Consider the following 10,308-nt stretch of genomic DNA (forward strand, 5'->3'; position numbering starts at 1 on the left):
TATACAAAAAAGCTGCTGCCTCTGATAATAATTTTAGAGCAGCAATTTCCCTCTTCTAAAACCAAATAGAAGGGAACACAATGTGCCCCAGCAGAGGGAGGAGTTTTAGAACCCTCGGTGTACATAATCTTTTGACCAGTGCTAATCTCTCTTTGATAATTGGTCACATACTGCACATGCTTACGTCAACTATCGCAAAACATAACACAAATATCAACTTGCAGATGTTGACATATGCGTTCATGAAATACTTACTGACATACGAAAATGCTAATGTACTGCTTATAAATGAGGTTAACCCGGCTACCCATCCACTAAGCCCCTGCCAAATGCCACGCCCACTAAGGTTTCTTCTCTGCGATGAGTCTGGATTTAATCTTCTCCCCGACGACATCTCTACTGCAAAAACACATTCAAACTGTTCTGATTGGTCCCAATAAATGATGAGCAGAACAGAGCATGAACACATGTGGGTAAAGCGGAATTTCAAAAATACTGCTGGCTTTTATATAATCTGATTGGTTAGAGACGATCCAATCACTCACTTTGACATCAGGAGAAAGGACTTCTAGGATGGCAGTCTGACTGAATGGATCAGGAGAAAGGACTTCTAGGATGGCAGTCTGACTGAATGGATCAGGAGAAAGGACTTCTAAGATGGCAGTCTGACTGAATGGATCAGGAGAAAGGACTTCTAGGATGGCAGTCTGACTGAATGGATCAGGAGAAAGATCTTCTAGGATGGCAGTCTGACTGAATGGATCAGGAGAAAGCTCTTCTAGGATGGCAGTTTAACTGAATGGATCAGGAGAAAGGACTTCTAGGATGGCAGTCTGACTGAATGGATCAGGAGAAAGATCTTCTAGGATGGCAGTCTGACTGAATGGATCAGGAGAAAGGACTTCTAGGATGGCAGTCTGACTGAATGGATCAGGAGAAAGGACTTCTAGGATGGCAGTCTGACTGAATGGATAAGGAGAAATTACTTCTAAGATGGCAGTCTGACTGAATGGATCAGGAGAAAGATCTTCTAGGATGGCAGTCTGACTGAATGGATAAGGAGAAATGACTTCTAAGATGGCAGTCTGACTGAATAAATCGATAGATAGAGCAGGGGAATTAAATTCAGTATGAGTCATCATCTGAAGTGTAAGCCAGTATTTCACCACGCATTAGAAAAAGACACATGTTCATGCAGACAGCAGATGACCCAATTGTTTCCCCAGCAGTCTCTCTCTGCAGTTTATACAACAGGTGGGTCTAATCCAGTTCATACAACAGGTGGGTCTAATCCAGTTCATACAACAGGTGGGTCGAATCCAGTTTCTACAACAGGTGGGTCTAATCCAGTAGTGTCTCTCTGCAGTTTATACAATAGGTGGGTCTAATCCAGTAGTGTCTCTCTGCAGTTTATACAACAAGTGGGTCTAATCCAGCAGTGTATCTCTGCAGTTTATACAACAGGAGGGTCTAATCCAGTTTATACAACAGGTGGGTCTAATCCAGCAGAGTCTCTCACATATCAGCTCATTATGGTATTAATTACACTTCATTCCAAATGTCTTTCTTCTGTCGCTAGAGCAGGGTAGCATTCCAAATGTCTTTCTTCTCCCGCTAGAGCTGGGTAGCATCCCAAATGTCTTTCTTCTCCCGCTAGAGCTGGGTAGCATCTCAAATGTCTTTCTTCTGTCGCTAAAGCTGGTTAGCATCCCAAATGTCTTTCTTCTCCCGCTAGAGCTGGGTAGCATCCCAAATGTCTTTCTTCTCCCGCTAGAGCTGGGTAGCATCCCAAATGTTTTTCTTCTCCCGCTAGAGCTGGGTAGCATCCCAAATGTCTTTCTTCTCCCGCTAGAGCAGGGTAGCATTCCAAATGTCTTTCTTCTCCCGCTAGAGCTGGGTAGCATCCCAAATGTCTTTCTTCTCCCGCTAGAGCTGGGTAGCATCTCAAATGTCTTTCTTCTGTCGCTAAAGCTGGTTAGCATCCCAAATGTCTTTCTTCTCCCGCTAGAGCTGAGTAGCATCCCAAATGTCTTTCTTCTCCCGCTAGAGCTGGGTAGCATCCCAAATGTTTTTCTTCTCCCGCTAGAGCTGGGTAGCATCCCAAATGTCTTTCTTCTCCCGCTAGAGCTGGGTAGCATCCCAAATGTCTTTCTTCTCCCGCTAGAGCTGGGTAGCATCCCAAATGTCTTTCTTCTGTCGCTAGAGCTGGGTAGCATCCCAAATGTCTTTCTTCTCCCGCTAGAGCTGGGTAGCATCCCAAATGTCTTTCTTCTGTCGCTAGAGCAGGGTAGCATCCCAAATGTCTTTCTTCTCCCGCTAGAGTTGGTTAGCATCCCAAATGACACCATGTTCCCTGTTTAATACTTTTTGTCCAGGGCCCATAGGGAATACAGCCAGCCGGTGTCACACAGGGGCACTGATGGCAATCAATAATAACAGATGTTTTTCTTTGGATTCAGCTAGAGAAAGATGAGATTAAAGAAAGAAAGAGAACGTGAGAGAGAGAACTAGAGAGAGAGAGAGATAACTAGAGAGGGAGAGACAGAGAGGGAGAGGGAGAGGGAGAGAGAACTAGAGAGAGAGAGAGAACTAGAGAGGGAGAGACAGAGAGGGAGAGGGAGAGGGAGAGGGAGAGAGAACTAGAGAGGGAGAGACAGAGAGGGAGAGAGAACTAGAAAGGGAGAGACAGAGAGGGAGAGAGTGACAGAGAGAGAGGGAGACAGAGAGAGAGTGAGAACAGAGAGATTGACGGAGAGAGAGTGACAGAGAGAGAGAGACAGAGAGAGAGAGTGACAGAGAGAGAGAGAGAGAGAGTGACAGAGAGAGAGAGAGAGAGAGAGAGAGAGAGAGAGAGAGAGAGAGAGAGAGAGAGAGAGAGACAGAGAGAGAGACAGAGAGAGAGAGAGAGTGGAACGTGGGTTAATAAACCGCAGAACAATTCATTCATGCCCTTTCAGAACAATAAGGAATCCATAAAGATGATTCAAACTAAACTGTGCTCAGTTTAAGATTCACACACAGATTAAGGAAAAAGATCAGAGCCAAAGATCAGAGCCAAAGATCAGAGCCAAAGTTTTTTAACTGAGTGTTGTCATAGGAAGCCTTTGAAAGTCATGTTGTTTTTCCCATTCATGCCCTTTCATAATGTCCACAGTAAAATGAAAAACATGTCTTCTAACTTCTTTCACGTAATTATTATCAGACTTTCCCGTGTCACAGCAGTATTCCTCTAGACAGCCCTATTGCTGTTGACACTACCAACAAAACAGACAGACACCATAATTACAGAGTCGTCGACAGAGTCGACAGGGGGGTCAAGGGGCGGAGAATAGAAGGAGAGGAGGAGATGAAGAGAGGAGGAATGGAGAAGAGAGGAGAGGAAACGAGATGAGAAGAGAAGAGAGGAGGAATGGAGAGGAGAAGAGAGGAGAGGAAACGAGACGAGAAGAGAGGAGAAATGAAGAGGAGAGGGGGTGAGGACAAGAGGAGATGATGAAGAGAGGACGAATGGAGAGGAGAAGCGAAGAGGAGGAGAGGTGAGGGTCAGTCAGTAAATTTTCCTGTGTGAACGTCATTCTCCTTGTCAGCACTTGCCGTATGACAGGTAATGTGTCACCTACCTCCACCTCAGCACCGAGACAGGCAGCTTCACAACTGGCACCCTATTCCCTACATAATTCACTACTTTGTACCAGAGCCCTATGGACGCTATATAAGGAATAGGGTGCTAGTTGGGCTGCGGTATCAGACTGCCAGCAGCAGCAGTATCTTTAAACAACCTTCAGACCATTGGGGGAGGTGGGGTGGGTTTGATGTGTTGCCGTGACACCAGGCATCTATCTCGCCGACTACTGTGATGTCCCTCTGATGAAACGCATGCTAATCAATATCAACCGTGTGTGTGTGTGTGTGTGTGTGTGTGTGTGTGTGTGTGTGTGTGTGTGTGTGTGTGTGTGTGTGTGTGTGTGTGTGTCGGCAGGCAACGGCAGGGTGCATGTGAGGCGTCTAGTGCAGTAGTGCCTAAGTAGATGTAAGCTGCACACTCAAGCTCACTGCTCGCTGCCGCCAGCGAGCAGTGGGGAACAGTCTCCCCTTGCCGGTACAAATTGGGGAACAGTCTCCCCTTGCCGGTACAAAGCCTCTCCATGACGTAGACTGCTGTCCGTTCTCCTCGAGGCGAAACACGTTAACTGGTTGTCTTAAAACCTGTTACGGCTAGGCGTTGCGCTTGCGGCAAACCTCGACAACATCCGATGAAATTGCAGAGCATCAAATTCCAACTACAGAATTATAAATATTTAATGTTAATATTTTCATAAAATCACAAGTGTCACACATCAAAATAAAGCTTATCTTCTTGTTAATCCAGCCACCGTGTCAGATTTCAAAAAGGCTCTAACGCCACGACAGTCAGAAATAGCGATATAATTGCCTTACCTTTGATGATCTTCTTCTGTTGGCACTCCAAAATGTCTCAGTTACATCACAAATGGTCCTTTTGTTCGATAAAGTCCTTCTTTATATCCATAAAAACTCAGTTTATCTGGCGCGCTTCAGTCAATAATCCACCGGTTTCCCTAATTCAAAATGCATACAAATATGAATACCAAACGTTACCAATAAACTTATCCAAACAGGTCAATCAACGTTTATAATCAAACCTTCGGTACCGTAATATGCAAATATACAATACAATTTAAGACGGAGAATCGTTATTGTCTTTACCAGAGATAAACAAAAAGAACGCGCTCTCTCGTCCATGCGCATGAAAACACTACAGCCAAAATGGGAGACACTTAGAAATACTACAACTCTTCCCTCATTTTTCAAAAAACCAGCCTGAATCTCTTTCTAAAGACTGTTGACATCTAGTGGAAGCCCTAGGAACTGCAATCTGGGAGGATGTCGCCTTATAATAAATGTGACAGCCATTGAAAATAGTGGTAGCCTGAACCTTTTTTTGGGGGGAGGGTTGGTTGTCCTCTGGGCCTTTCCCCTGCCATATCAGTACCTACAGACATCATTTTAACAGTTTTAGAAACTTTAGAGTGTTTTCTATCCAAGTCTACCAATTATATGCATATCCTAGCTTCCGGGCCTGAGTAACAGGATGTTGACTTTGGGCACGCTTTTCATCCAGACGTCAAAATACTGCCGCCTTAGCTAAAAAAGAATTGCCAAAATTACATACCCAAGTCTAACTGCCTGTAGCTCAGGACCTGAAGCAAGGATATACATATCCGTGATACCATTTGAAAGGAAACACTTGTGAAAATTAATGTGAAATTAATGTAAGAGAATATAACACATTAGATCTGGTAGAAGATAATACAAATAAAAAAAAAACAGTGCTTTTGTTTATTGTTTTCGTAATCTTTGAAAGTCAAGAGAAAGGCCTTACTTTGAGATAGGAGTCTAGGTGTAATTTAGATTTAGACGAGCAGATGGCAGCAGTGTGTGTGCAAAGTTTCAGACTGATCCACTGAAGAATTACATTACTGCACAATATTTTGAATCAAGTGTGCCAGGAGTTTGCCCAAATGTGCCGAATTGATCAATTGAAGTATATAGCTATATAGAACATTAAAAAAATGTCAGTTTACAGACTACCAGGAATGTCAAACATGGACATTATTAGCTTGTTATTATTAGGTGGGTGTGGAGCCAGAGACAGCAATGGGGTCAAACTGTAGACCCCAGTTCCTACATTTGAACATAAAAATTGAATTTATCAAACAAAAACCTGCTACATTTTATCTCTGGGACCCTCAGGATGACAAAATCAGAGCAAGATTACTGAATGTAAGTGCATTATTTACCTTCAGAGGTGAATGTATCAAACCAGTTGTTGTGATAAGTGTTTTGTTGTTGTGCACTCTCCTCAAACAATAGTTATTTTTTCACTGTAATGGCCCTAATTAACTGTAATAACTGTCATTTCACTTAATTGGACACTGCAGTTAGATTAAGATGAATTTGAGCTTGCTGCCCATATAAGACATGTCCATGTCCTGGAAAGTTGGCTGTTGTGTACAATGTCATTCTAGTCACACTAGCGCATGTTAGCAACAACAGTCCCGGTTTAGGGACACCCATCCCGTAGAGGTTAAAACTCCAGGCTAACCGGCAGGGGATCTCAGAGCACCAGTGGGCCCCAGAGATGCATCTGTACAGGCAGGGGATCTCAGAGCAGCAGTGGGCCCCAGAGATGCGTCTGTACAGGCAGGGGATCTCAGAGCACCAGTGGGCCCAAGAAATGCGTGTGTACAGGCAGGGGATCTCAGAGCACCAGTGGGCCCCAGAGATGTGTCTGTACAGGCCCACCTCTGTGTGGACACATCCTGGCAGCCATCAACCACTACCCCGCTGCCTTGTGGGTTAGTCAGGCACGACAAAGGCTAGGGGAGAACACCCTGAGAGAAAAGCAACGTGCTGGCGGCGCGCGGTAGGCGGATGTGGACAGACTGGGGAATCCAGAAGCCTCCTGCAGGTGTGGAAGATACTGGTCATCCTGGGTTTCCCCCCTTGCCACTGGAATTCACCTTCCTACAGGGAGGAAGTGCCCTCAGTAGCACTTCAAATAAATTCCTTTGCCTGGCGGCGTTGGGGTATCCGGTGATGGGGGCAGGCGTGAATGCACCAGAAGCCCTTAATCAGACCCCTGCACGCCAGCGGCACAGGACTATTATGGTCGCCAGCAGTTGGGACTTGAGTGGCAGTATGAATGAGCATCCCTATTTAGGAACCACATTGCTCACCCCAGCTTGGGAGAGGTCTAGAAAAGGTGGCCTAAACATTTCCCACTCACTCCTTCCTGGATAGGTTACTGCACCTATCGGGACTTAAACTCAGTGGTCGAAAAATGCTTAAGAAAATAATTCCCCTGAAACGTGCGACATAGAATATCCAAACTCTTTTGGACACTGACGATAATAGCGATAGACACCATCGGAGAACAGCTTTGATTGCTGCAGAACTAAGGCGCTACAACATTGACATTGCTGCCCTGAGTGAGACCAGGATTCTGAATGAAGGTTCCCTGAAAGAGGAGGGAGAAGGCTACACCTTAGCCTGGAAAGGTTACCTTCTGGGTGGAAAACATCAGCAAGGTGTGGGACTGGCAACTAAGAACAGCCTTTTACCCAGCCTTCACCGAAACCACCTGTAGGCATAAATGAAAGACTCATGTCTCTCCGTATAGACCCTAGCCAAGATGTGGGTGACTTCAATGCAAGGTTGGGACAGAACAACAGGATATGGAGTGGAGTGCTGGGTAGGCATGCTGTTGGCCAGGTCAATGAGAACGGCATGAGCCTGCTAACTCTATGTGCCGAGCATGATCTCATCGTCACTGGCACCTTGTTCCAGTAGAAGAACAAATATAAAACATCATGGACGCCCCCACGCTCCAAACACTGGCCCCTGATTTACTACGTTATAGTGAGACGTGTCGTGGAAATTTCCTCTATTTACCAAATCATGAGAGCAAACCACACACAAGTCAGAGTTAGTTATCACAAAGTCCATCTTTAATTATATGAGCTCTATCACAACCCTGTGACTCTCAGATCAATTCAGTGTCTATCAATGAATTCTCTGAGAGTCCCTCACACATTGTTACTGAGATCCTTTATAGCAAAGACACATAGTGAGACAGCATAGGCATAATTTATCGTTCAGCTTTGTCTCCTAAACTATGCTCTTTTCTCAAACTCAGAACCATAAACCAATCCTCCATATCAACAGGCATATATCAAATCCATCCTATCTTGACAAGATCACAGAGACACACTGACTGGCACACAGACATTGTGGAGCCAAGAGATACACGCTTGACCTCTCCCCTCTCTCCAGCCCAAGCAACTTAGTCTTGAACAGATACTGCAACCCCGCCACAGTATTATACAAAAATAACATTCTGATGAGAAGTAACTTACAAACATACGATGAATATAAAACATCTTACCTACCAATTCTGATTATTCCCCAACAGACGTTCTGACACTAATGACATCCTGCTGACACGTGCAATGAGGGGTGCAGAATGCTGGACAGATCACCGTATGATACTGGCTAAACTCCAGGTGAGAATACATTCCCCCCCCCAACGCCTGCAGAAGTCCAGAAAGAGGCGTCTCTATCTCTATGTAAATACCATGTCTGTAGGTCTCTCTGTTTCACTCTCTCTTTATGTATTGACCTCTCGTTTGTTTGAGCACCTCCACATAACTCTGTCCTCACCTGTGAGTATTGTTTTTGGTTATGGTGTTTGTTTGTTTAATGGTGGGAAAAGGGGGAAACAAGACAAGTCGCCCATGGGCATACTTTGTTAAAAACACTAGTTAGAACTGGGCGGACCACCCACTGTATTTTTTGGTTAGTTAGTTAGCTGTTGTTAAAATAGGCTAGTCTAGCTTAGGGGTGTTTTGTATGCTTAATTGTTTCTTTCCTTGGGTCCAGCTCAGCCCTTTTTCCTGCTCCCCCCATTACCGTGTTTTGTCCAATAAACCCTGAGTTTGACGGTAGATTTCAGATGTCGTGGATATTTCGTTCTCACTTTTACTTTGTCACTATTATAAATTGCATGAGTTATGTTGCGGGTCTCATTACCATCCCCCCTAGACTGTCGGGCCAAAAGGGATTCGTAACAGTCTGCCTACCCATGTAAGAGACGCAAACTCAGTCTCAACCTTTAAGTCTTTACTGAAGACTCAACTCTTCAGTGGGTCATATGATTGAGTGTAGTCTGGCCCAGGAGTGGGTGGGTGAACGGAAAGGCTATGGAGCAACGAACCGCCCTTGCTGTCTCTGCCTGGCCGGTTCCCCTCTTTCCACTGGGATTCTCTGCCTCTAACCCTATTACAGGGGCTGAGTCACTGGCTTACTGGGGCTCTTTCATACCGTCCCTGGGAGGGGTGCATCACTTGTGTGGGTTGAGTCACTGATGTGATCTTCCTGTCTGGGTTGGCGCCCCCCCACCCCCCTCGGGTTGTGCCGTGGCGGAGATCTTTGTGGGCTATACTCGGCCTTGTCTCAGGATGGTAAGTTGGTGGTTGAAGATATCCCTCTAGTGGTGTGGGGGCTGTGCTTTGGCAAAGTGGGTGGGGTTATATCCTTCCTGTTTGGCCCTGTCCGGGGTGTCCTCGGATGGGGCCACAGTGTCTCCTGACCCCTCCTGTCTCAGCCTCCAGTATTTATGCTGCAGTAGTTTATGTGTCGGGGGGCTAGGGTCAGTTTGTTAAATCTGGAGTACTTCTCCTGTCCTATTCGGTGTCCTGTGTGAATTTAAGTGTGCTCACTCTAATTCTCTCTTTCTTTCTCTCTCTTGGAGGACCTGAGCCCTAGGACCATGCCTCAGGACTACCTGACATGATGACTCCTTCCTGTCCCCAGTCCACCTGGCCGTGCTGCTGCTCCAGTTTCAACTGTTCTGCCTTATTATTATTGGACCATGCTGGTCATTTATGAACATTTGAACATCTTGGCCATGTTCTGTTAAAATCTCCACCCGGCACAGCCAGAAGAGGACTGGCCACCCCACATAGCCTGGTTCCTCTCTAGGTGTCTTCCTAGGTTTTGGCCTTTCTAGGGAGTTTTTCCTAGCCACCGTGCTTCTACACCTGCATTGCTTGCTGTTTGGGGTTTAGGCTGGGTTTCTGTACAGCACTTTGAGATATCAGCTGATGTACGAAGGACTATATAAATAAATTTGATTTGATTTGAAGTGGGCATCTATCAGCTCAGTGCTCTATCAGGCAGAGGACCCCTTGGACCAGAAGACTGAGCCTCTTCTGAGCGCAGAGGACCCCACGGACCAGAAGTGGGCATCTATCAGCTCAGTGCTCGATCAGGCAGAGGACCCCATGGACCAGAAGTCAGCATCGATCAGGCAGAGGACCCCAAGGACCAGAAGTGGGCATCTATTAGCTCAGTGCTCTATTAGGCAGTGGCCCACTCCATTGGCTACAGAGGTAGGAAACATCACGACTGGTTCCATGAGAAACACCATCACAACCTTACTGGACAATATGCATAAAGCGTACAGGGCAACAGCCCCACATCTACTACCCTCCACAAGCAATGGCGTGCATCACACAAGGAAGTGAAAACAACCTTGTGTGCTCTGCAGAACACACAAGGTTTTCAAAGGCATTTGTCGACCTCTCCAAGGCCTTCGAAACTGTGAACAGGGAACTACAATGGGTCATTCTACTTAAATGTGTCTGTCTAGTCAACATCCTTTGCCAGTTCCATGATGGGATGATGGTTTAGGTGGACATAGGAGGGCAGGAGTCAGTGCCGTTTGGA

The 10,308-nt window shown here is 45.9% G+C and overlaps 1 long non-coding RNA gene across 1 annotated transcript; it reads left to right on the forward strand.

Moving 5' to 3' along the window:
• The first annotated feature begins 557 nt into the window (after positions 1 to 557).
• On the forward strand, positions 558 to 10,042 carry LOC149984188 (uncharacterized). Its single transcript, XR_016495650.1, has 3 exons — positions 558 to 3,536; positions 7,994 to 8,084; positions 9,332 to 10,042. It is a non-coding gene; the product is annotated as an uncharacterized LOC149984188 (long non-coding RNA).
• Positions 10,043 to 10,308: the final 266 nt, after the last annotated feature.

Source organism: Oncorhynchus mykiss, chromosome 4 (genome assembly GCF_057628025.1).
Source record: "Oncorhynchus mykiss isolate SJ-2025 chromosome 4, ASM5762802v1, whole genome shotgun sequence".
Lineage (NCBI taxonomy): Eukaryota > Metazoa > Chordata > Actinopteri > Salmoniformes > Salmonidae > Oncorhynchus > Oncorhynchus mykiss.